Source organism: Arachis ipaensis, chromosome B5 (assembly GCF_059453495.1).
Source record: "Arachis ipaensis isolate K30076 ecotype BB chromosome B5, ASM5945349v1, whole genome shotgun sequence".
Classification (NCBI taxonomy): domain Eukaryota; kingdom Viridiplantae; phylum Streptophyta; class Magnoliopsida; order Fabales; family Fabaceae; genus Arachis; species Arachis ipaensis.
The window spans coordinates 108,320,610-108,347,812 of record NC_142440.1 but is presented as its reverse complement, the minus strand read 5'-3'; the positions used below and the strand labels follow the sequence as shown (position 1 = coordinate 108,347,812).

Genomic DNA, 27,203 nt, shown 5'->3' with positions numbered 1-27,203 from the left:
CAAACAGAGCCCCCACACTCAACTTCTAAGTTTGGTGTTGGGAGGCCAACATCAAGCTCTGAGTCTTTGTGAAGCTCTCTAAGAGCTCACTGTCAAGCTATTGACATTAAAGAAGTGCTTGTTGGGAGGCAACCCAATGATTACTACTCCTTTCCATGACAAGCTGTATGTTGGGCATCACCGTTGTCAATGGCTACTTTCCGTCCTCTCAGTGAAAATGGTCCAAGATGCTCTATCACGGCACGGCTATTCATCTGTCGGTTCTCGATCATACTGGAATAGGATCCATTGATCCTTTTGCGTCTGTCACTACGCCCAGCACTCACGAGTTTGAAGCTCGTCACAGCAATCCCTTCCCAGATCCTACTCGGAATACCACAGACAAGGTTTAGACTTTCCGGATCTCAGGAATGGCCATCCATGGATTCTAACTTATACCACGAAGACTCTAATATCTCGGACTCGGTCCCCTGTATTAGATATCCAAGAGAAATCCATTCAATCTAAGGTAGAATGGAGGTGGTTGTCAGGCACGCGTTTATAAGTGAGAATGATGATGACTGTCACGATCATCACATCCATCATATTGAAGTGCGAATGAATATCTTAGAAGCGGAATAAGTTGAATTGAATAGAAAAACAGTAGTACTTTGCATTAATTTTTGAGGAACAGCAGAGCTCCACACCTTAATCTATGGTGTGTAGAAACTCTACCGTTGAAAATACATAAGTGATGAAGGTTCAGGCATGGCCAAATGGCCAGCCCTCACAAAAGTCTAAGATAGCATAAAACTAATCAAAGATTCCAAGATAGTGAAAACAATAGTAAAAAGTTCTATTTATACTAAACTAGTTACTAGGGTTTACATAAATGAGTAAATGATGCAGAAATCCACTTTCGGGCCCACTTGGTGTGTGCTTGGGTTGAGCATTGAGCTTTACACGTGTAGAGGTCTTTCTTGGAGTTGAACGCCAGTTTGTAACCTGTTTCTGGCGTTTAACTCCACTTTGCAACCTGTTTCTGGCGTTTGACTCCAGAATGCAGTATGGAATTGGCGTTCAACGCCAGTTTACGTCGTCTATCCTTAATCAAAGTATAAACTATTATATATTGCTGGAAAGCCCTAGATGTCTACTTTCCAACGCAATTGAGAGCGTGCCATTTGGAGTTCTGTAGCTCCAGAAAATTTACTTTGAGTGCAGGGAGGTCAGAATCCAACAGCATCTGCAGTCCTTCTTCAACCTCTGAATCTGATTTTTGCTTAGGTCCCTCAATTTCAGCCAGAAAATACCTGAAATCACAGAAAAACACACAAACTCATAGTAAAGTCCAGAAATGTGATTTTTATTTAAAAAATAATAAAAATATACTAAAAACTAACTAAATCATACTAAAAACTATATAAAAATAATGCCAAAAAGCGTATAAATTATCCGCTCATCACAACACCAAACTTAAATTGTTGCTTGTCCCCAAGCAACTGAAAATAAAATAGGATAAAAAGAAGAGAATATACTATAAATTCCAAAATATCAATGAAACTTAGCTCCAATCAGATGAGTGAGACTTGTAGCTTTTTGCCTCTTGAATAGTTTTGGCATCTCACTTTATCCATTGAAGTTCAGAATGATTGGCATCTATAGAAACTTAGAATTCAGATAGGGTTATTGATTCTCCTAGTTCAGTATGTTGATTCTTGAACACAGCTACTTTCTGAGTCTTGGCCGTGGCCCTAAGCACTTTGTTTTCCAGTATTACCACCGGATACATAAATGCCACAGACACATAACTGGGTGAACCTTTTCAGATTGTGACTCAGCTTTGCTAAAGTCCCCAATTAGAGGTGTCCAGGGTTCTTAAGCACACTCTTTTTTGCTTTGGACCTTGACTTTAACCGCTAAGTCTCAAGTTTTCACTTGACACCTTCACGCCACAAGCACATGGTTAGGGACAACTTAGTTTAGCCGCTTAGGCCAGGATTTTATTCCTTTAGGCCCTCCTATCCACTGATGCTCAAAGCCTTGGATCCTTTTTATTACCCTTGCCTTTTGGTTTTAAGGGCTATTGGCTTTTTGCTCTTGGCTTTTGGTTTAAAGAGCTTTTGGCTTTTTCTGCTTGCGTTTTCTTTTTCTTTCTCTCTTTTTTTTTCACTATATTTTTTTTTCTTTTTTTTTTTCACAAGCTTCTATATTCACTGCTTTTTCTTGCTTCTAGAATCAATTTTATGATTTTTTAGATTATCAAATAACATGTCTCCTTTTTCATTATTCTTTCAAGAGCCAACATGTTTAACATTCATAAACATCAACTTCAAAAGACATATGCACTGTTCAAGCATTCATTCAGAAAACAAAAAGTATTGCCACCACATCAAAATAATTAAACTAGTTTCAAGGATGAATTCGAAACCATGTACTTCTTATTCTTTTGTTTTTAGAACAGTTTTCATTTAAAAGAGGTGATGGATTCATATTTATAACTTTAAGGCATAGACACTTAGACACTAGTGATCATATAGTAAAGACACAAACATAAATAAGACATGAAGCTCAAAAATTGAAAAACAGGAAAATAAATAAACAAGGAGATCAAAGAATGAGGCCATTAGTGAGGGTGGCGTCTTCCTCTTCTTGAAGAACCAATGGTGCTCTTGAGCTCCTCTATGTCTCTTCCTTGCCTTTGTTTCTCCTCCCTCATAGCTCTTTGGTCTTCTCTAATCTCATGGAGGATGATGGAGTGCTCTTGGTGCTCCATCCTTAGTTGTCCCATGTTGGAACTTAATTCTCCTAGGGAGGTGTTGATTTGCTCCCAATAGTTTTGTGGAGGAAAATGCATCCCCTGAGGAATCTCAGGGATTTCATGGTAGGGAATTTCTTCATGCTCTTGCTGAGGTCCATGATCTCTTATTTGCTCCATCCTTTTCTTAGTGATGGGCTTATCCTCTTCAATGAGGATATCTCCCTCTATGTCAATTCCAGCTGAATTGCAGAGGTGACATATGAGGTGAGGAAAGGCTAACCTTGCCCAAGTGGAGGACTTATTAGCCACCTTGTAGAGTTCTTGAGGTATAATCTCATGAACTTCCACCTCCTCTCCAATCATGATACTATGGATCATAATGGCCCGTTCTATAGTAACTTCAGACCGGTTACTAGTAGGAATGATTGAGCGTTGAATGAACTCTAGCCATCCCCTAGCCACTGGTTTGAGATCATGCCTTCTTAGTTGAACCGGCTTGCCTCTTGAGTCAATTTTCCATTGAGCTCCTTCCTCACATATGTCTATGAGTACTTGGTCCAACCTTTGATCAAAGTTGACCCTTCTTGTGTAGGGGCGTGCGTTCTCTTCCATCATTGGCAAGTTGAACGCCAGCCTTACATTTTCCGGACTGAAATCTAAGTATTTCCCACGAACCATGGTAAGCCAATGCTTTGGATTCGGGTTCACACTTTGATCATGGTTCCTTGTGATCCATGCGTTTGCATAGAACTCTTGAACCATTAGGATCCCGACTTGTTGAATGGGGTTTGTGAGAACTTCCCAACCTCTTCTTTGGATTTTAAGACGGATCTCCAGATACTCATTCTTTTTGAGTTTGAAAGGAACCTCAGGGATAACTTTTTTCTTGGCCACAACTTCATAGAAGTGGTCTTGATGGACCTTAGAGATGAACCTCTCCATCTCCCATGACTCAGAGGTGGAAGCAATTGCCTTCCCTTTCCTCTTTCTAGAGGTTTCTCTGGCCTTAGGTGCCATAAATGGTTATGGAAAAACAAAAAGCAATGCTTTTACCACACCAAACTTAAAATGTTTGCTCGTCTCCGAGCAAAAGAAGAAAGAAAGAAGTAGAAGAAGTAGAAAAATGGAGGAGAGGGAGAGAGAGATGGTTTCAGCCAAGGGAAAGAAGAGAGGGTTTTGTTGTGTGAAAATGAAGAGGGAGTGAGGGGTTTATATAGGTGTGGGGAGGGGTTTAGGGTTTGGCCATTTAGGGTTGGGTTTGGGAGGGAAATTATTTTGAATTTAAAAGTAGGTGGGATTTTTGGGGAAGAGAGGATGGATGTGATTGGTGAAGAGGTGATGGGGAAGAGTGATTGAGTTGATTGGTGAGGGGTATTTGGGGAAGAGAGTTATGAAAAGGTGTAAAGAAGAGAGAAGAAGTAGGTGGGGATCCTGTGGGGTCCACAGATCCTGAGGTGTTTGAGGATTTCTCATCCCTGCACCTTTTAGACGTGTAAAACGCCCCATATATGCAATCCTGGCGTTTAACGCCATACTGTAGCATGTTTCTGGCGTTAAACGCCACTTTCTTGCTTGTTTTGGGCGTTCAACGCCAGTCTATAGCATGTTTCTGGCGTTGAACGCCAGTATGGTGCATGTTTCTGGCGTTAAACGCCAGTCTGATGCTTGTTTCTGGCGTTTAACGCTAGCTTTCCTCTAGGTGTAATCCTGGCATTTAAACGCCAGACTGCTGCTTGTTTCTGGCATTTAACGCCAATTTCATGCTCTGTTCTGGCGTTAAACGCCTGCCAGATGCTCCTTACTGGCGTTTAAATGCCAGTAAGTCCTTCCTCCAGGGTGTGCTATTTTCAATGCTATTTTTCATTCTGTTTTCGATTTTTTAGTAGTTTTTGTGACTCCACATAATCATCAAACTAATAAAACATGAAATAACAAAGAGAGAATAAAATAAAAATGATTAAATAACATTGGGTTGCCTCCCAACAAGCGCTTCTTTATTGTCAATAGCTTGACAGTGAGCTCTCATGGAGCCTCACAGATAATCAGAGCAAGGTTGGGACCTCCCAACACCAAACTTAGAGTTTGGTTGTGGGGGTTCAACACCAAACTTAGAGTTTGGTTGTGGCCTCCCAACAACAAACTTAGAGTTTGACTGTGGGAACTGTTGTTGACTCTGCAGTGAGAGAAGCTTTTCATGCTTCCTCTCCATGGTTACAGAAGGAGATCCTTGAGTTTGAAACACAAGGTTGTCCTCATTCAGTTGAATGACCAACTCTCCTCTGTCCACATCAATCACAGCTCTTGTTGTGGCTAGGAAGGGTCTTCCAAGGATGATGGATTCATCCTCATCCTTCCCAGTGTCTAGGATTATGAAATCAGCAGGGATGTAAAGGCCTTCAACCTTTACTAACACGTCCTCTACTAGTCTATAAGCCTATTTTCTTGAGTTGTCTGCCATTTCTAATGAGATTCTGGCAGCTTGCACCTCAAAGATTCCCAATTTCTCCATTACAGAGAGCGGCATGAGGTTTATCCCTGATCCAAGGTCACATAGAGCCTTCTCAAAGGTCATGGTGCCTATGGTACAAGGTATTAAGAACTTTCCAAGATCCTGTTTCTTCTGAGGCAATCTCAGTTGATCCAGATCACTTAGTTCATTGATGAGCAAGGGGGGTTCATCTTCCCAAGTCTCATTACCAAATAATTTGGCATTCAGCCTCATGATTGCACCAAGATACTTGGCAACTTGCTCTTCAGTAACATCTTCATTCTCTTCAGAAGAAGAATACTCATCAGAGCTCATGAATGGCATAAGAAGGTTCAATGGAATCTCTATGGTCTCTAGATGAGCCTCAGATTCCTTTGGTTCCTCAGAGGGAAACTCCTTATTGATCACTGGACGTCCTAGGAGGTCTTCCTCACTAGGATTCACGTCCTCCTCCTCCCTTGTGGGTTCGGCCATGATGGTTAATTCAATGGCCTTGCACTCTCTCTTTGGATTTTCTTCTGTATTGCTTGGGAGAGTACTAGGAGGAGTTTCAGTGACCCTTTTACTCAGCTGGCCCACTTGTGCTTCCAGATTTCTAATATAGGACCTTATTTCATTCATGAAACTTAAAGTGGCCTTAGATAGATCAGAGACTATATTTGCTAAGCTAGATGGATCCTGCTCAGGACTCTCTGTCTTTTGCTGAGTAGATGATGGAAGAGTCTTGCTGTTGCTAAACCTCTTTTTTCCACCATTGTTAAAGCCTTGTTGAGGCTTTTGTTGATCCTTCTGTGAGAAATTTGGATGATTTCTCCATGAGGGATTATAGGTGTTTCCATAGGGTTCCCCCATGTAATTCACCTCTGCTATTGCAGGGTTCTCTGGATCATAAGCTTCTTCTTCAGAAGATGCCTCTTTAGTACTATTGGATGATTCCTTCAATCCATTCAGACTCTGAGAGATCATATTGACTTGTTGAGTCAATATTTTATTCTGAGCCAATATGGCATTCAGAGTATCAATTTCAAGAACTCCCTTCCTCATGGGCATCCCATTATTCACGGGATTCCTTTCAGAAGTATACATGAACTGGTTATTTGCAACCATGTCAATGAGTTCTTGAGCTTCTGCAGGCATTTTCTTTAGGTGAATGGATCCACCTGCAGAATGGTCCAATGACATCTTTGATAGCTCAGACAGATCATCATAGAATATATCCAGGATGGTCCATTCTGAAAGCATGTCAGAAGGACACTTTTTGGTTAGTTCCTTGTATCTCTCCCAAGCTTCATAGAGGGATTCACCTTCCTTCTATCTGAAGGTTTGAACATCCACTCTAAGCTTACTAAGCTTTTGAGGAGGAAAGAACTTGGCTAAGAAAGCTGTGACCAGCTTATCCCAAGAGTTTAGGCTATCTTTAGGTTGAGAGTTTAACCATACTCTAGCTCTGTCTCTTACAGCAAACGGGAAAAGCATAAGCCTGTAGACCTCGAGATCAACCCCATTGGTCTTAACAATATCACAGATCTGCAAGAATTCAGTTAAGAAATGAAAAGGATCTTCTGATGGAAGTCCATGAAACTTGCAATTCTGTTGCATCAGAGAAACTAATTAAGGTTTAAGCTCAAAATTGTTTGCTCCAATGGTAGGGATTGAGATGCTTCTTCCATGTAAATTGGAATTTGGTGCAGTAAAGTCACCAAGCATCTTCCTTGCATTGTTATTATTTTTGGCCATGCCTCCTTCTTTTTCGAAAATTTCTGTCAGATTTTCTCCAGAGAGTTGTGTTTTAGCTTCCCTTAGCTTCCTCTTTAGAGTCCTTTCAGGTTCAGGATCAGCTTCAACAAGAATTTTCTTATCCTTGTTCTTGCTCATATGAAAAAGAAGACAACACAAAAGAAAATATGGAATCCTCTATGTCACAGTATAGAGATTCCTTTATGTGAGTAGAAGAAGATATGAATAGAAGAAGAAGAATCCAAACACAAGGGTGAGGAGTAGGTTCGAATTCTTAGATGAAGAGGAGTGTTAGTAAATAAATAAAATAATTAGAAAGAGATGAGGGGGAGAGAAGTTTTCGAAAATTTAACAAAATAAAATAAAAATATTTTAAATTTAAATTTAAAATTCGAAAATTAAAATTGAAATTAAATTAAATTAAAATTAAAACAATTAGTTAATTAAAACGAAATTTTGAAAAAGATATGAATTAAAAAGATATGATTGGTAAACAATTTGAAAAGATTTTATTTTTGAAAAAGATATAATTGTAAAGATATGATTGAAAAGATATTAAGAAGATTTGAAAATTAAATTTGAAAAGATAAGAGGCTAGAAAAAGATTTTGAAATCAAATTTTGAAAAAGATGTGATTGAAACTTATTTTGAAAAAGATTTGAATAAGAGATTTAAAAAGATTTGATTTTGAAAATTAAAGTTGATTACTTGACTAACAAGAAACTAAAAAGATATGATTTTGAAATTTAAAGATTAAACCTTTCTTAATAGGCAAGTAACAACTTGAAAATTTTTTGAATCAATCACATTAATTGTTGGTAAAGATTTGAAATTATGAACAAAATAAGAAAAAGATTTTGAAAATCATTTTGGAATTTTCGAAAATTATGAAAGAAAAATAAAAAAGATTTGATTTTTGAAAAAGATTTGAAAAAGATAAGATTTTTAAATTGAAAATTTGATTTGACTCATAAGAAACAACTAGATTTTAAAATTTTTTGAAAAAGTCAACTCAAATTTTCGAATTTGATGAGAAGAAAAAGGGAAAGATATTTTTTTTTATTTTTGAATTTTTAATGATGAAAGAGAAAAACATACTAAAGACTCAATGCATGATAATTTTGGATCAAAACATGTGATGCATGCAAGAACACTATGAATGTCAAGATGAACACCAAGAACTCTTTGAATGTCAAGATGAACACCAAGAACTTATTTTTGAAAAATTTTCAAGAAAAGAAAACATGCAAGACACCAAACTTAAAAATTTTTATTCTTTAGACATTAATAATTCAAGAATGCATATGAAAAACAAGGAAAGACACAAAACAAGAAAATATGAAGATCAAACTAGAAGACTGACCAAGAACGACTTGAAGATCATGAAGAATGCAATGTATGAAATTTTCGAAAATAAATTTTTTTTTTGAAAATTAAAAAGATGCAATTGACACTAAACTTAAAACTTGACTCTAGACTCAAACAAGAAACATCAAATATTTTTGGTTTTATTATTTTATTAAAATTTTTTTTTTGAATTTTTCAAAAATTAGTTTGGAAAAACGAAATAGAAGAAACTTTTTTTGTATTTTTTCGAAAATAAGAAATAAAAAGCTTAAAATTAAAATAAAATTACCTAATCTAAGCAACAAGATAAACCGTCAGTTGTCCAAACTCGAACAATCCCGGCAACGGCGCCAAAAACTTGGTGTGCAAAATCGTGATCATTACTTCCTTGGTAACGGTGCTAAAAACTCATTACGCACGTTCATGATCTTAATTCTGTTTCACAACTTCGTACAACTAACCAGCAAGTGCACTCGGTCGTCCAAGTAATAAACCTTACGTGAGTAATGGTCGATCCCACGGAGATTGTCAGCTTGAAGCAAGCTATGGTCACCTTGTAAATCTCTGTCAGGCGAATTCAAATGTATTAAGAGATTATAGTGTACTAAAAGATAATTAAAATAGGATAGAGATACTTATGTAATTTATTGGTGAGAATTTCAGATAAGCGTATAGAGATGCTTTCGTCCCTCTGAACCTCTGCTTTCCTGTTGTCTTCATCCAATCCTTCCTACTCCTTTCCATGGCAAGCTGTATGTTGGGCATCACCGTTGTCAATGGCTACTTCCCATCCTCTCAGTGAAAATGGTCCAAGATGCTCTATCATGGCACGGCTATTCATCTGTCGGTTCTCGATCATACTGGAATAAGATCCATTGATCCTTTTGCGTCTGTCACTACGCCCAGCACCCGCGAGTTTGAAGCTCGTCACAGCCATCCATTCCCAGATCCTACTCGGAATACCACAGACAAGGTTTAGACTTTCTGGATCTCAGGAATGGCCATCCATGGGTTCTAACTTATATCACGAAGACTCTAATATCTCAGACTCGGTCCTCTGTATTAGATATCCAAGAGATATCCATTCAATCTAAGGTAGAACGAAGGTGGTTGTCAAGCACGCGTTCATAAGTGAGAATGATGATGACTGTCACGATCATCACATCCATCATATTGAAGTGCGAATGAATATCTTAGAAGCGGAATAAGTTGAATTGAATAGAAAAATAGTAGTACTTTGCATTAATCTTTGAGGAACAGCAGAGCTCCACACCTTAATCTATGGTGTGTAGAAACTCTACCATTGAAAATACATAAGTGATGAAGGTTCAGGCATGGCCGAATGGCCAGCCCTCACAAAAGTCTAAGATAGCATAAAACTAATCAAAGATTCCAAGATAGTGAAAACAATAGTAAAAAGTTCTATTTATACTAAACTAGTTACTAGGGTTTACAGAAATGAGTAAATGATGCAGAAATCCACTTTCGGGGCCCACTTGGTGTGTGCTTGGGTTGAGCATTGAGCTTTACACATGTAGAGGTCTTTCTTGGAGTTGAACGCCAGTTTGTAACCTGTTTCTGGCGTTTAACTCCACTTTGCAAACTCTTTCTGGCGTTTGACTCCAGAATGCAGCATGGAACTGGCGTTCAACGGCAGTTTACGTCGTCTATCCTTAATCAAAGTATAGACTATTATATATTGCTGGAAAGCCCTGGATGTCTACTTTCCAACGCAATTGAGAGCGCGCCATTGGAAGTTCTGTAGCTCCAGAAAATCCACTTTGAGTGCAGGGAGGTCAGAATCCAACAGCATCTGCAGTCCTTCTTCAACCTCTGAATCTGATTTTTGCTCAGGTCCCTCAATTTCAGCCAGAAAATACCTGAAATCACAGAAAAATACACAAACTCATAGTAAAGTCCAGAAATATGATTTTTATTTAAAAACTAATAAAAATATACTAAAAACTAACTTAATCATACTAAAAACTATATAAAAATAATGCCAAAAAGCGTATAAATTATCTGCTCATCAAAATCCCTGAGATACCTCAAGGGATACACTTCCTCCACAAAACTATTGGGAGCAAATCAACACCTCCCTAGGAGAATTGAGTTCCAACATAGAACAACTAAGGATGGAGCACCAAGAACATTCCATCCTCCTCCATGAAATTAGAGAAAACTAAAGAGCCATGAGGGAGGAACAACAAAGGCAAGGAAGAGACATAGAGGAGCTCAAGCACTCCATAAGATCTTCAAGAGGAAGAACTAGCCGCCATCACTAAGGTGGACCCGTTCTTTAATTTTCTTGTTCTTATTCTTCTATTTTTCGAAAATTATGCTTTATGTCTTGTCTATGTTTGTGCCTTTATTACATGATCATTAGTGTCTAGTGTCTATGTCTTAAAGCTATGAATGTCCTATGAATCCATCACCTTTCTTAAATAAAAAAAAATGTTTTCTGAAAAAGAAAAAGAAGTACATGAATTTCGAATTACATCTTGAAATTAATCTAATTATTTTGTCGTGGTGGCAATACTTTTTGTTTCCTGAATGAATGCTTGAACAGTGCATATTTTTGATATTGTTGTTTATGAATGTTAAAATTGTTGGCTCTTGAAAGAATAATGAAAAAGGAGAAATGTTATTGATAATATGAAAAATCATAAAATTGATTCTTGAAGCAAGAAAAAGCAGTGAATATAAAGCTTGCGAAAAAAAAAAGGAGAAAGAAAAAGAAAAAGCAAGCAGAAAAAGCCAATAACCCTTTAAACCAAAAGGTAAGGGTAAAGAGGATCCAAGGCTTTGAGCATTAATAGATAGGAGGGCCCACAGGAATAAAATCCTGGCTTAAGCGGCTAAATCAAGCTGTCCCTAACCATGTGCTTGTGGCGTGAAGGTGTCAATTGAAAAGCTTTAGACTGAGCGGTTAAAGTTATGGTCCAAAGCAAAAAGAGTGTGCTTAAGAGCTCTGGGAACCTTTAACTGGGGACTCTTGCAAAGCTAAGTCACAATCTGAAAAGGTTCACCCAGTTATGTGTCTGTGGCAATTATGTATCCGGTGGTAATACTAGAAAACAAAATGCTTAGGGTCACGGCCAAGACTTATAAAGTAGCTGTGTTCAAGAATCAACATACTGAACTAGGAGAATCAATAACACTATATGAATTCTGGGTTCCTATAGATGCCAATCATTCTGAACTACAAAGGATAAAGTGAGATGCCAAAACTGTTCAGAAGCAGAAAGCCACTAGCCCCGCTCATCTAATTGGAAATGAGCTTCATTGATATTTGGAATTTATTGTATATTCTTTTCTTTTTACCCTATTTTGTTTTTAGTTTCTTGGGGACAAGCAATAGTTTAAGTTTGGTGTTGTGATGAGCGGATAATTTATACCCTTTTTGGCATTGTTTTTACATAGTTTTTAGTATGTTTTAGTTACTTTTTATTATATTTTTATTAGTTTTTATTCAAAAATAACATTTTTGGACTTTACTATGAGTTTGTGTGTTTTGCTATGATTTTAGGTATTTTCTGACAGAAATTGAGGGACCTGAGTAAAAATCTGATTCAGAGGCTGAAAAAGGACTACAGATGCTGTTGGATTCTGACCCTACTGCATTCGAAATGGATTTTCTAGATCTACCAAAGCCCAATTGGTGCGCTCTCAATTGTGTTGGAAAGTAGACATCCTGGGCTTTCCAGCAATATATAATAGTCCATACTTTTCCCGATATTTGATGGCCCAAAATGGCGTTCAAAGTAAGCCTAAAACATCTTGGTGTAAAACGCCCAAACTGGCACCAGAATTGGAGTTATACGCCCAAACTGGCACCAAAGCTGGCGTTTAACTCCAGGAAAAGCCTAAGCACGAAAAAGCTTTAATGCTCAGCCCAAGCACACACCAAGTGGGCCCCGAAAGTAGATTTCTGCACTATCTGAACTTAGTTACTCATTTTCTGTAAACCTAGATTACTAGTTTAGTATAAAAACTATCTTTAGTCTTTAGTCTTGAGTCTTTAGTCTTTTGACCATCTTTTGGAACATCTTTTGGCTATTGTTCACATTTGGGGAGGCTTGCCATACGGCCATGCCTAGACCTTTTTTCACTTATGTATTTTCTATGATGGAGTTTCTACACCCCATAGATTAATGTGTGGAGCTTTGCTGTTCTTCATGAATTAATGCAATTACTACTGTTTTTCCTTCAATACACGCCTATTTCTTCTCCAGGATATACTCTTGTTCTTAATTCAGTTAAGTCAGAATGAAGGGGTGACTCGTAACAATCACCAAATCTTCGTTACCCGCTTAGCCAAGATCGCGTGCCTGACAACCACAAAGCGATCTACATGATGTTCAACGTAGTCATTGGACGACAGTTGGAGTATACTCTCTTGGATATCTAATACACGGACTGAGCCCGTGAGATTAGTATCTTCGTGGTATAGGCTAGAACCATTGGCAGCATTCCTGAGATCCGGAAAGTCTAAACCTTGTCTGTGGTATTCCGAGTAGGATCTGGGAAGGGATGACTGTGACGAGCTTCAAACTTGTGAATGTTGGGCGCAGTGACAGTGTGCAAAAGGACAATGGTCCTACTCCGACGCTAGCAGGAACCGACAGATGATTAGCCGTGCGGTGACAGCGCATATGGATTTGTTTTCATCCGAGAGGATCATACATCTTGCCATGGAAGGAGGTAACGTATGGTTGGAAGAAGGCAGTAGGAAAGCAGAAGTTCAGAAGCAACAAAGCATCTCCAGACGCTTATCTGAAATTCCCACAAATGAATTACATAAGTATCTCTATTTTATTTTCTATTTTATTTATATTTTAATTACCAAAACTTATAACCATTTGAATCCGCCTGACTGAGATTTACAAGGATGACCATAGCTTGCTTCAAGCCGACAATCTCCGTGGGATCGACCCTTACTCACGTAAGGTTTATTACTTGGACGACCCAGTGCACTTGCTAGTTAGTTACGTGGAGTTGTGAAGAAGTGTTGAGATCACGTTCTCGCGTACCAACGGTCAGTTCTGCTACGTCAGCAGATGAGCGGACCTCTGGCGATCGATCTTGCCTCCAAGATAGTGCTTTAACCGCTCGCCATTCACTGTAAATTTTCTGTCAGAATTATCTTCCTGTATTTCCACATAACCATATGGTGAAGCTCTTGTAACCACAAACGGTCTTGACCATTGGGATTTCAGTTTCCCGGGAAAGAGTTTGAGCCTTGAATTATACAAAAGCACTCTCTGTCCTAGCTCAAAGACTCTGATGGCAATCTTCTTGTTATGCATTAACTTGGTCCTCTCCTTATAGAGCTTGGCATTCTCATAGGCTGAATATCTGAATTCATCACGCTCATTTAACTGAAGCATTTGCTTGATTCCTGCAGCTTCTGAATCAAGATTCAGATATCAGATTGCCCAGAAAGCTTTATGCTCCAATTCAACTGGCAAGTGACAGGCTTTGCCATAGACCAACTGGTAAGGGGACATGCCAATAGAAGTCTTGTAAGCTGTCCGATATGCCCAGAGAGCATCATCAAGCTTCCTAGACCAGTCCTTTCTCAAAACACTGACGGTCTTCCCTAAAATCCTCTTAAGTTCCCTGTTGGAAACTTCAACCTGTCCACTTGTCTGAGGGTGATAGGGGGTTGCCACTTTATGACAGACTCCATACCTCTGCAGAAGAGAGTCCAACTATCTGTTACAGAAGTGATTTCCACCATCACTAATGAGTGTCCATGGGACACCAAACCGGCTAAAGATATACCTCTAAAGAAAGCTCATTACCACATTGGCATCATTGGTGGGTAGAGCCACAACTTCCACCCACTTGGACACATAGTCAGCCGCCACTAGAATATAATTGTTTGAATGTGAGGGTGGGAAGGGTCCCATGAAATCAATACCACACACATCAAATAACTCAACCTCAAGAATCCCCTGCTCTGGCATTTCATGGTTGGCAGGGAGATTCGTGGCCTTTGCACATCTGTCACAGTTCTTCATAAATTCTCTTGAGTCTCTAAAGAGAGTAGGCCAGTAGAACCCGCTCTGAAGGACCTTTGTAGCTGTCCTTTCACCACCAAATTGGCCTCCATAATTAGAACCATGACAGTGCCAAAGAATCTGCTGTGTTTTTTCAGCTGGGACACATCTCCGGATTATACCATCTGAACACCTTTTGAAAAGGTTCGGTTCCTCCCAAATGTAGTACTTTGCATCAGTCAATAGCTTCTTCACTTGTTGCCTACTGTACTCCCTTAGAATAAAATTCATGGCCTTATAATTTGCAATGTCTGCAAACCATGGAGCCTGTTAAATGAGGAATAATTGCTCATCCGGAAACGTCTCAGTCATAGTTGTGGGTGGTTGTACTCCTGCTTCAGGCTCAATTCTGGAGAGATGGTCAGCCACTTGATTTTCTGACCCTTTTCTGTCTTTTATTTCAATATCAAACTTCTGAAGGAGTAACACCCATCTGATTAATCTTGGTTTAGAGTCCTGCTTGGTTAGAAGGTATTTCAAAGTAGCATGATCAGTATAAATAATAACCTTAGAACCAAGTAAATAGGACCTAAACTTATCAACAGCATACACAACAGCTAATAATTCCTTTTCTGTAGTTGTGTAATTCTTTTGAGCATCATTTAACAAATGACTGGCATAATAAATGACATGTACAAGCTTACCATGCCTCTGTCCTAAAACAGCTCCTATAGCAAAATCACTGGCATCACACATTAATTCAAATGGTAAATCCCAGTCAAGAGGAGCTATAATGGGAGCAGAGGTAAGGTTTGCTTTCAGAGTTTCAAAGGCATGCAGACAATCAGAATTAATGACAAAAGGAACATCAGCAACCAGCAGGTTGCTTAAAGGTTTAGCAATTTTAGAAAAATCCTTTATAAATCTTCTATAAAATCCTGCATGACCTAAGAAACTCCTGACTGCCTTAACATTAGTTGGTGGTGGTAATTTTTCAATTACCTCCACCTTTGCTCTATCAACCTCAATTCCCTTACTTGAAATCCGGTGTCCAAGAACAATACCTTCTGTAACCATAAATGACATTTTTCCCAATTTAAAACAAGGTTTGATTCTTGACACCGTTTCAAGACAAGAGATAAATGCTTAAGGCAAGATTCAAAAGAATTACCAAATACAGAAAGGTCATCCATAAATACCTCAACAAACTTTTCAACCATATCAGAAAAAATTGAAAGCATACACCTCTGAAAAGTTGCTGGAGCATTGCAAAGTCCAAAAGGCATTCTCCTGTAGGCAAATACTCCAAAGGGGCATGTGAATGCTGTCTTCTCTTGATCTTGAGGGTCTACTGCAATTTGATTATATCCAGAATATCCATCTAGAAAATAGTAAAATGCATGACCAGCTAACCTCTCAAGCATCTGATCAATGAAAGGCAGGGGGAAGTGATCCTTTCTTGTAGTAGTGTTGAGCTTCCTGTAGTCTATACACATTCTCCATCCTGTGACTGTTCTTGTAGGAATAAGCTCATTCTCTTCATTCTTGAACACTGTCATCCCTCCTTTCTTGGGAACTACCTGCACAGGACTTACCCTAGGACTGTCAGAAATAGGGTAAATAATACATGCTTCCCATAGTTTCATTACCTCTTCTTGGACTACCTCTTTCATAGTTAGATTGAGTCTCCTTTGTGGTTGCACAACTGGTTTAGCATCATCTTCAAGGAGGATCTTGTGCATACACTTGGTTGAACTAATTCCCTTCAAGTCATTAATGGTCCACCCAATAGCTGTTTTATGGCTCCTGAGCACTGAGATAAGCGCCTCTTCTTCTTCAGGCTTCAGGGAAGAGCTAATAATCACTGGATAGGAACCATTTTCACCCAGGAACATATATTTCAGAGAAGGAGGTAAATCTTTGAGCTCAAGCTTGGGGGTTCCCTCCTCTGCCTTAGCCGTGTGAACTAGTGCCTTCTGGGGTGGTGAATCATCAACTTCAACTAACTCATACTCAGAAATAGGATCCAGAATGTCATCAAGTACCTCAGCTTCCAGTACTTCTTGAACAAGTGGTTTAACAACATCAATTCTCATACACCCTTCAGAATCATTAGGGTGCTTGAGAGCTTCTAAAACATTAAGGACCACCTGTTCTTCATTGACCCTTAGGGTTAATTCACCCTTTTGCACATCAATCAGAGCTCTACTTGTAGCTAAAAAGGGTCTACCAAGAATAATAGAGGATTTTACATCCTCTTCCATGTCTAATATAACAAAATCAGCAGGAAAAATAAATGGTCTTACTTTCACAAGTAAATTCTCAACAACACCCACATGTAATTTAATAGAAAGATCAGCAAGTTGAAGAGAAATACGAGTGGGTTTTACCTCCTCGATTTGAAGCTTTTTCATCACTAAAAGTGGCATGAGATTGATGCTAGCTCCAAGATCACATAAAGCTCTCTGAATGATGACATCTCCAATGGTGCAAGGAATCACAAAGCTCCCTGGATCTTGCATTTTCTCAGGGAGTTTATGTTGAATAATAGCACTGCATTCCTTGGTTAACACCACGGTTTCTTGCTCCTTCCAATTCCTCTTGTTAGTCAACAATTCTATCATAAATTTAGCATAAAGGGGCATTTGCTCAAGAGCCTCTGCAAAAGGAATGTTGATCTGTAGCTTCTTGAAGACATCTAAAAATTTAGAGAACTACTTTTCTTTGGAATCCTTCTGAAGCCTCTGAGGATATGGCATTTTTGGCTTGTATTCAGGGGCCTTTGGCAACGTCGGATAAGTGTCAAGAGAGTCAGGGAAGGGGTTGTGGTGCACGAAATTGTGATCATCAATGGCGCCAACAACTTGGTACGCACAATTGTAATCTCAACTCTTTATCACAACTCCGCACAACTAACCAGCAAGTGTACTGGGTCGTCCAAGTAATAAACCTTACGTGAGTAAGGGTCGATCCCACAGAGACTGTCAGCTTGAAGCAAGCTATGGTCATCTTGTAAATCTCAGTCAGGCGGATTCAAATGGTTATGGAGAATTGATAATTAAAATATGAATAAAACATAAAATAAAGATAGAGATATTTATGTAATTCATTGGTAGAAATTTTAGATAAGTGTATGGAGATGCTTTGTTCCTTCTGAACCTCTGCTTTCCTATTGCCTTCTTCCAATCATTCATACTCCTTTCCATGGCAAGCTGTATGTTGGGTTTCACCGTCGTCAATGGCTACCTCCCGTCCTCTCAGTGAAAATGTTCCAAATGCGCTGTCACCGCACGGCTAATCAGCTGTTGGTTCTCGATCATGTTATAATAGGATCCATTGATCCTTTTGCGTCTGTCACTACACCCAACACTCGCGAGTTTGAAGCTCGTCACAGTCATCCCTTCCCTGATCCTACTCGGAATACCACAGAAAAGGTTTAGACTTTCTGGATCTCAGGAATGGCCGCCAATTGATTCTAGCCTATACCACGAAGGTTTTAATCTTAGATTAGAAACCCAAGAGATACTCATTCAAGCTTGTTAGCATGTAGAACGGAAGTGGTTGTCAGGCAGGCGTTCATAGGTGAGAATGATGATTAGTGTCACGGATCATCACATTCATCATGTTGAAGAACGAATGGATATCTTGGAACAAAAATAGGCTTGAGTTGAATAGAAAAACAATAGTACTTTGCATTAATTCATGAGGAACAGCAGAGCTCCACACCTTAATCTATGGTGTGTAGAAACTCCACCGTTGAAAATACAAAAGTGATAAAAGGTCTAGGCATGGCCATGAGACCAGCCTCAAACGTGAACATATAAGTTCCAAATATGAAAAGTGTGTAAAAGTCTCCCTAAATACAATAGCAAAAGGTCCTATTTGTAGAAAACTAGTAACCTAGGGTTTACAGAAATGAGTAAATGATGCAGAATCCACTTCCGGGCCCACTTGGTGTGTGCTTGGACTGAGCGTAGAAGCTTTCACATCTAGAGGCTTTTCTTGAAGTTGAACGTCAGCTTTTGTGCCAGTTTGGGCGTTTAACTCCAGCTTTTATGCCAGATCTGGCGTTTTGACACCAGAATTTCTATACTGATTGGAACGCCGGTGTGGGCCATCAAATCTTGGGCAAAGTATGCATTATTAAATATTGCTGGAAAGCCCAGGATGTCTACTTTCTAACGCAATTGAGAGCGCGCCAATTGGGTTTTTGTAGCTCCAGAAAATCCACTTCGAGTACAGGAAGGTCAGAATCCAACAGCATCTACAGTCCTTTTTCAGCCTCTGAATCAGATTTTTGCTCAGGTCCCTCAATTTCAGCCAGAAAATACCTGAAATCACAGAAAAACACACAAACTCATAGTAAAGTCCAGAAATGTGATTTTTATTTAAAAACTAATAAAAATATAATAAAAACAAACTAAAACATACTAAAAACAATGCCAAAAAGCATATAAATTATCCGCTCATCACAACACCAAACTTAAATTATTGCTTGTCCCCAAGCAACTGAAAATAAAACAGGATAAAAAGAAGAGAATATACAATGAATTCCAAAAACATCTATGAAGATCAGTCTTAATTAGATGAGCGGGGCTATTAGCTTTTTGCTTCCAAACAGTTTTGGCATCTCACTTTATCCCTTGAAGTTCAGAATGATTGGTATCTATAGGAACTCAGAATTCAGATAGTGTTATTGATTCTCCTAGTTCAGTATGTTGATTCTTGAACACAGTTACTTTATGAGTCTTGGGCGTGACCCTAAGCATTTTGTTTTCCAGTATTACCACCGAATACATAAATGCCACAGACACATAACTGGGTGAACCTTTTCAGATTGTGACTTAGCTTTGCTAGAGTCCCCAATTGGAGGTGTCCAGAGCTCTTAAGCACACTCTTTTTGCTTTGTACCACAACTTTAACCGCTCAGTCTCAAGCTTTCACTTGACACCTTCACGCCATAAGCACATGGTTAGGGACAGCTTGGTTCAGCCGCTTAGGCCAGGATTTTATTCCTGTAGGCCCTCCTATCTACTGATGCTCAAAGCCTTGGATCCTTTTTATTTTACCCTTGCCTTTTGGTTTAAAGGGCTATTGGCTTTTTCTGTTTGCTTTTTCTTTCTCTTTTTTTTTCTTTTTTTTTTTTGCAAGCTTTTCACTGGTTTTTCTTGATTCAAGAATCAATTTTTATGATTTTTTAGATTATCAATAACATTTCTCCTTTTCCATTATTCTTTCAAGAGCCAACAATTTTAATATTCATAGACAACAAATTCAAAAATATGCACTGTTCAAGCATTCATTCAGAAAAACCAAAAAGTATTGCCACCACATCAAAATAATTAATCTGTTTTAAAATTCGAAATTCATGTACTTCTTTTTCTTTATGCAATTAAAAACACTTTTTATTTAAGAAAGGTGATGGATTCATAGGAAATTCATAACTTTAAGACATAGACACTAAGACACTAATGATCATGTAATAAAGACACAAACATAGATAAACCTAAAGCATAATTTTCGAAAAACAGAAAAATAAAGAACAAGGAAATTAAAGAACGGGTCCACCTTAGTGATGGCAGCTTGTTCTTCCTCTTGAAGATCTTATGGAGTGCTTGAGCTCCTCAATGTCTCTTCCTTGCCTTTGTTGCTCCTCTCTCATGATTCTTTGATCTTCTCTAATTTCATGGAGGAGGATGGAATGCTCTTGGTGCTCCACCCTTAGTTGTCCCATGTTGGAACTCAATTCTCCTAGGGAGGTGTTAATTTGCTCCCAATAATTTTATAGAGGAAAATGCATCCCTTGAGGCATCTCAGGGATTTTATGATGAGGAATTTCCTCATGCTCTTGTCCATTAGTGGGATCTCTTGTTTGCTCCATCCTTTTCTTAGTGATGGGCTTGTCCTCATCAATGAGGATGTCTTCCTCTATGTCAATTCCAGCTGAATTGCAAAGGTGACAAATGAGATGAGGGAAGGCTAACCTTGACAAAGTAGAGGACTTGTCCGCCACCTTGTAGAGTTCTAGGGATATAACCTCATGAACTTCTACTTCCTCTCCAATCATGATGCTATGGATCATGATAGCCCAGTCTATAGTAACTTCAGACCGGTTGCTAGTGGGAATGATTGAGCGTTGGATGAACTCCAACCATCCCCTAGCCACGGACTTGAGGTCATGCCTTCTTAGTTGAACCGGCTTCCCTCTTGAATATTTCTTCCATTGAGCGCCCTCTTCACAAATGTCTATGAGGACTTGGTCCAACCTTTGATCAAAGTTGACCCTTCTAGTGTAGGGGCATGCATCTCCTTGCATCATGGGCAAGTTGAATGCCAATCTTACATTTTCCTGACTGAAATCTAAGTATTTCCCCCGAACCATTGTAAGCCAATTCTTTGGGTCTGGGTTCACACTTTGATCATGGTGTTTGGTGATTTATGCATTGGCATAGAACTCTTGAACCATTAAGATTTTGACTTGTTGAATGGGGTTGGTGAGAACAACCCAACCTCTTCTTCGAATCTCATGTCGGATCTCCGGGTATTCACCCTTTTTGAGCTTGAAAGGGACCTCGGGGATCACCTTCTTCTTGGCCACAACTTCATAGAAGTGGTCTTGATGCACCCTTGAGATGAATCTTTCTATCTCCCATGACTCGGAGGTGGAAGCTTTTGCCTTCCCTTTTCTCTTTCTAGAGGTTTCTCCGGCTTTAGGTGCCATAAATGGTTATGAAAAAATAAAAAGCAACGCTTTTGCCACACCAAACTTAGAAGGTTTGCTCGTCCTCGAGCAAAAGAAGAAAAAAGAGAGATAAGGAAGAAGAAATAGAGGAGATGGAGGGAGGTTAGTTTTTCGGCCAAGGGGGAGAAGTAGTGCTTAAGATGTGTGAAGATGAAGGGGTGAAGATGGGTTTATATAGGAGTGGAGAGAGGGGTAGGGTTCAGCCATATATGGGTGGATTTGGGAGGGAAGTGGTTTGAATTTGAATGGTGAGGTAGGTGGGGTTTTATGATGGATGGATGTGGATTGGTGAAGAGATTATGGAGAAGAGGGTAGGATTTGATAGGTGAGGGGTATTTGGAGAAGAGGTATTGAGGTGATTGGTGGGTATTTAGGGGAGGGTGTTATGGAAGGGTGTGAAGAATAGAGAGAGTGAGTTGAGGTTGGTGGGGATCCTATGGGGTCCACAGATCCTGAGGTGTCAAGGATTTCGCATCCCTGCACCGTGTTGGCATGGAAACACCCCTTGCTTGCCAATCCTGGCGTTAAACGCTAGGTTGCTGCCCATTTCTGGCATTTAACGCCAGCTTCTTGCCCTTTTCTGGCGTTAAACACCCAAAATGGTGCCAGACTGGGCGTTTAACGCCCATTCTGCTACCCTTACTGGCGTTTAAACGCCAATAGGCTTCTCTTCCAGGTTGTGCTATTTTTCATTCTGTTTTTCAGTTTGTTTTTGCTTTTTCAATTGTTTTTGTGACTTCACATGATCATCAACCTACAGAAAACATGGAATAACAATGGAAAATAGAAATTTAACATAGATAAGTAACATTGGGTTGCCTCCCAACAAGCGCTTCTTTAATGTCAGTAGCTTGACAATGGGCTCTCATGGAGCCTCATAGATACTCAGAGCATAATGACGGCCTCTTAACACCAAACTTAGAGTTTGGTTGTGGCCTCCCAACACCAAACTTAGAGTTTATATGTTGGGGTTTTGTTTGACTTTGTATTGAGAGAAGCTTTTCATGCTTCTTCTCCATGGTTATAGAGGGAGATCCTTGAGCTTTAAACACAAGGGAGTCCTCATTCACTTGAAGGACCAATTCTCCTCTGTCAACATCAATCACAGCTTTTGCTGTGGCTAGGAAGGGTCTGCCAAGGATGATGGATTCATCCATATACTTCTCAGTATCTAGGATTATGAAATCAGCATGGATGTAGTGGTCTTCAACCTTTACCAAGACATCCTCTACAAGTCCATAAGCCTGTTTCCTTGAATTGTCTGCCATCTCTAGTGAGATTCTTGCAGCTTGTACCTCAAGGATCCCTAGCTTCTCCATTACAAAGAGAGGCAAAAGGTTTATGCTTGACCCTAGGTCACACAGAACTTTCTCAAAGGTCATGGTGGCTATGGTACAAGGTATTGAGAACTTTCCAGGATCTTGTCTCTTCAGAGGTAATTTCTGCCAAGTCAAGTCATCCAGTTCTTTGGTGAGCAAGGGGGGGTTCATCCTCCCAAGTCTCATTGCCAAATAGTTTGGCATTTAGCTTCATGATTGCTCCAAGATACTTAGCAACTTGTTATTCAGTAACATCTTCATGCTCTTCAGAGGAAGAATACTCATCAGAGCTCATGAATGGCAAAAGTAAATTCAATGGAATCTCTATGGTCTCAGTGTGAGCCTCAGATTCCCATGGTTCCTCATTAGGGAATTCCTTGGAGGCCAGTGGACGTCCAGTGAGGTCTTCCTTAGTGGAGATTACTGCTTCTTTCTCCTCTCCAGGTTCGGCCGTGTGGGTTATGTTGATGGCCTTGCACTCTCCTTTTGGATTTTCTTCTTTATTGCTTAGAAGAGTACTAGGAGGGAGTTCAGTAACTTTCTTACTCAGCTGACCCACTTGTGCCTCCAAATTTATAATGGAGGACCTTATTTTAGTCATAAAACTTTGAGTGGTTTTAATTAAATCAGAGACTACAGTTGCTAATTCAGAGTGGTTTTGCTTGGAATTCTCTGTTTGTTGCTGAGAAGATGATGGGAAAGGTTTGCCATTGCTAAACCTATTTCTTTCACCATTATTGTTGTTGAAGCCTTGTTGAGGCCTTTGTTGATCCTTCCATGAGAGGTTTGGATGATTTCTCCATGAAGGATTATAGGTGTTTCCATAGGATTCTCCCATGTAATTCACCTCTTCCATTGCTGGGTTCTCAGGATCATAAGCTTCTTCTTCAGATGAAGCTTCTTTGGTTCTGACTATTGCTGCTTGCATCCCAGACAGACTCTGAGAAATCATATTGACTTGCTGAGTCAATATTTTGTTCTGAGCCAATATGGCATTCAGAGTATCAATCTCAAGAACTCCTTTCTTCTGACTTGTCCCATTATTCACAGGATTCCTTTCAGAGGTGTACATGAATTGGTTACTTGTAACCATTTCAATGAGTTCCTGAGCTTCTGCAGGTGTCTTCTTCAGATGAAGAGATCCTCCAGCAGAGCTGTCCAATGACATCTTAGACAGTTCAGATAGACCATCATAGAAGATACCTATGATTCTCCATTCTGAAAGCATGTCAGAAGGATACCTTTTGATCAATTGCTTGTATCTTTCCCAAGCTTCATAGAGGGATTCACCTTCCTTCTGTCTGAAGGTTTGGACTTCCACTCTAAGCTTAGTCAATTTTTTAGGTGGAAAGAACTTTGCTAATAAGGCATTGACTAGCTTTTTCCAAGAGTTCAGGCTTTCTTTAGGTTGTGAGTCCAACCATATCCTAGCTCTATCTCTTACAGCAAAAGGGAAGAGCATAAGTCTGTAGACCTCAGGGTCAACCCCATTGGTCTTGATAGTGTCACAGATTTACAAGAATTCAGCTATGAACCGATGAGGATCTTCTAATGAAAGTCTATAAAACTTGCAATTCTGTTGCATTAGAGAAACTAATAAAGGCTTAAGCTCAAAGTTTTTTGCTCCAATGGCAGGGATTGAGATGCTTCTCCCATAGAAGTTGAGAGTAGGTGTAGTAAAGTCACCAAGCACCTTCCTTGCATTGTTGGCATTGTTGTTGTTTTTGGCTGCCATGACTTCTTCTTGTTTGAAAGTTTCTGTTAGGTCCTCTATAGAGAGTTGTACTTTAATTCTTTTAGCTTTCTCTTCAAGGTCCTTTCAGGTTCAGGATCAGCTTCAACAAGAATGCCCTTGTCTTTGCTCCTGCTCATATAAAAAGAGAGGAGAAGAAAATATGGAATCCTCTATGTCACAGTATAGAGATTCCTTGAGGTGTCAGAGGAAAATAGAAGGATGAGGTAGAGAAGAGAGAATTCGAACTTATCAAGAGGGACAAAGTTTGAATTGCTGATAATGGAGAAGTGTTAGTCCTTTGAATAGAAGGATTTGAGAAGAGGAGAAGAATTTTTGAAATTAAAGTAAAAAGATTTTGAAATAATTAAAAGAAATTTTGAAAATTTGGTAAATGATTTTCGAAAACTAAGATTGGGAAAGAAATTAAGTGATTTTTGGAAAAGATTTTGAAATTAGAAATAAAAAAGGTGTGATTGAAAATTAATTTTGAAAAAGATGTGATTGAAAAGATATGATTGAGAAGATATGATTGAGAATCAAATTAAAAAGAGAAATTTTTTTAAAATTAAAGTTGATTACTTGACTAACAGGAAATTAAAAGATATGATTCTAGAATTAAAATTTGATCCTTTTTTAATAGGCAAGTAACAATTTGAAAATTTTGAATTAAATCATTGATTGTAACAAGGATTTTCGAAAATAATAATAATAAAAAAATGGAAAGAAATTGATTTTGAAAAGATATGATTGAAGAGATATGATTTGAAAAAGATTTGATTTTGAAAAATTATGAATATTTGAAAAAGATTTGAATTAAAAGCAAAATCTTCCCTCTAGTGTCCTCCTGGTGTTAAACGCCCAGAATGGCATCCATTCTGGCGTTTAATGCCCAAAATGCTACCTTTTTGGGCGTTTTGAACGCCCAGCTTTTTCTGTGTAATTCCTCTGCTGAATGTCCTGAATCTTCAATCCTCTGTTTTATTGACTTGAAAAGACATAATTTTGAAAACTTTTTGAATTTTTTTTAATAATGAGAAACAATCAAAATGCAACTAATCATGGAAAACTAAGATTAAATCAACAATGCATGCAAGACACCAAACTTAGAAGTTTGTATACTAATAACTATAACAATTTGAAAATGCATATGAGAAACAACAAAAGACACAAAACAAGAGAATTTAAAGATCAGAGCAAGAAAATCATCAAGAATAACTTGAAGATCAATGAAGAACATAATGCATGTAATTTAAGATTAGACACTAGGCTCAAACAAGAAACATAAAATATTTTTGATTTTAAGATTTTATAAATTTTTTTTTGTGATTTTTCGAAAATTATTTGGAAAAGAAAATAGAGAGATTCAAAATTTTTAATACGAATTCCAGGAATCATGCAATGTTAGTCTAAAACTCCGGTCCAGGAATTAGACATGGCTTACTAGCCAGCCAAGGTTTCAGTGAAAGCTTCGGTCCAAAACACTAGACATGGCCAATGGCCAGCCAAGCTTTAGCATATCATTACTTTCAACAGCAAGATTGATAGAAATCAACAAGCTTTTGTGATGATAACTTGAAACCTCGGTCCAAAAGATTAGACATGACTTCACAGCCAGCCAGACTTCAATAAATCATCATGAAACTCTAGAATTCATTCTTAGAAACTCTGAAGAATAGAATAGAAATTTTTTTTTTTGTATTTTTGAAAATTTTTTTCGAAAATAAAAAAGTGAAAAGCTTAAACATAAAATAAAATTACCTAATCTAAGCAACAGGATGAACAGTCAGTTGTCCAAACTCGAACAATCCCCGGCAACGGCGCCAAAAACTTGGTGCACGAAATTGTGATCATCAATGGCGCCAACAACTTGGTACGCACAATTGTAATCTCAACTCTTTATTAAAACTCCGCACAACTAACCAGCATGTGTACTGGGTCGTCCAAGTAATAAACCTTACGTGAGTAAGGGTCGATCCCACGGAGACTGTCGGCTTGAAGCAAGCTATGGTCATCTTGTAAATCTCAGTCAGGCGGATTCAAATGGTTATGGAGAATTGATAATTAAAATATGAATAAAACATAAAATAAAGATAGAGATACTTATGTAATTCATTAGTAGGAATTTCAGATAAGTGTATGGAAATGCTTTGTTCCTTCTGAACCTCTGCTTTCCTATTGCCTTCTTCCAATCATTCATACTCCTTTCCATGGCAAGCTGTATGTTGGGTTTCACCGTCGTCAATGGCTACCTCCCGTCCTCTCAGTGAAAATGTTCCAAATGCGCTGTCACCGCATGGCTAATCAGCTGTTAGTTCTTGATCATGTTGGAATAGGATCCATTGATCCTTTTGCGTCTGTCACTTCGCCCAACACTCGCGAGTTTGAAGCTTGTCACAGTCATCCCTTTCCTGATCCTACTCGGAATACCACAGACAAGGTTTAGACTTTCCGAATCTCAAGAATGGCCGCCAATTGATTCTAGCCTATACCACGAAGGTTTTAATCTTAGATTAGAAACCCAAGAGATACTCGTTCAAGCTTGTTAGCATGTAGAACGGAAGTGGTTGTCAGGCACGCGTTCATAGGTGAGAATGATGATGAGTGTCACGGATCATCACATTCATTATGTTGAAGAATGAATGGATATCTTAGAATAGAAATAGGCTTGAGTTAAATAGAAAAACAATAGTACTTTGCATTAATTCATGAAGAACAGCAGAGCTCCACACCTTAATCTATGGTGTATAGAAACTCCACTATTGAAAATACAAAAGTGATAAAAGGTCTAGGCATGGCCATGAGGCCAGCCTCAAACATGAACATATAAGTTCCAAATATGAAAAGTGTGTAAAAGTCTTCCTAAATACAATAGCAAAAGGTCCTATTTGTAGAAAACTAGTAACCTAGGATTTACAAAAATGAGTAAATGATGCAAAATCCACTTCCGGGCCCACTTGGTGTGTGCTTGGGCTGAGCATAGAAGCTTTCATGTGTAGAGGCTTTTCTTGGAGTTGAACGCCAGCTTTTGTGCCAGTTTGGGCGTTTAACTCCAGCTTTTATGTCAGTTCTGGCGTTTTGACGCCAGAATTT

The 27,203-nt window shown here is 38.8% G+C and overlaps 2 non-coding genes across 2 annotated transcripts; both read left to right on the top strand.

Moving 5' to 3' along the window:
• The first annotated feature begins 6,464 nt into the window (after window positions 1-6,464).
• Window positions 6,465-6,572, top strand: LOC148565314 (small nucleolar RNA R71). The gene has a single exon (XR_015885550.1). It is a non-coding gene; the product is annotated as a small nucleolar RNA R71 (small nucleolar RNA).
• Window positions 6,573-23,600: 17,028 nt separating this feature from the next.
• On the top strand, window positions 23,601-23,708 carry LOC148565313 (small nucleolar RNA R71). Its single transcript, XR_015885004.1, has one exon. It is a non-coding gene; the product is annotated as a small nucleolar RNA R71 (small nucleolar RNA).
• Window positions 23,709-27,203: the final 3,495 nt, after the last annotated feature.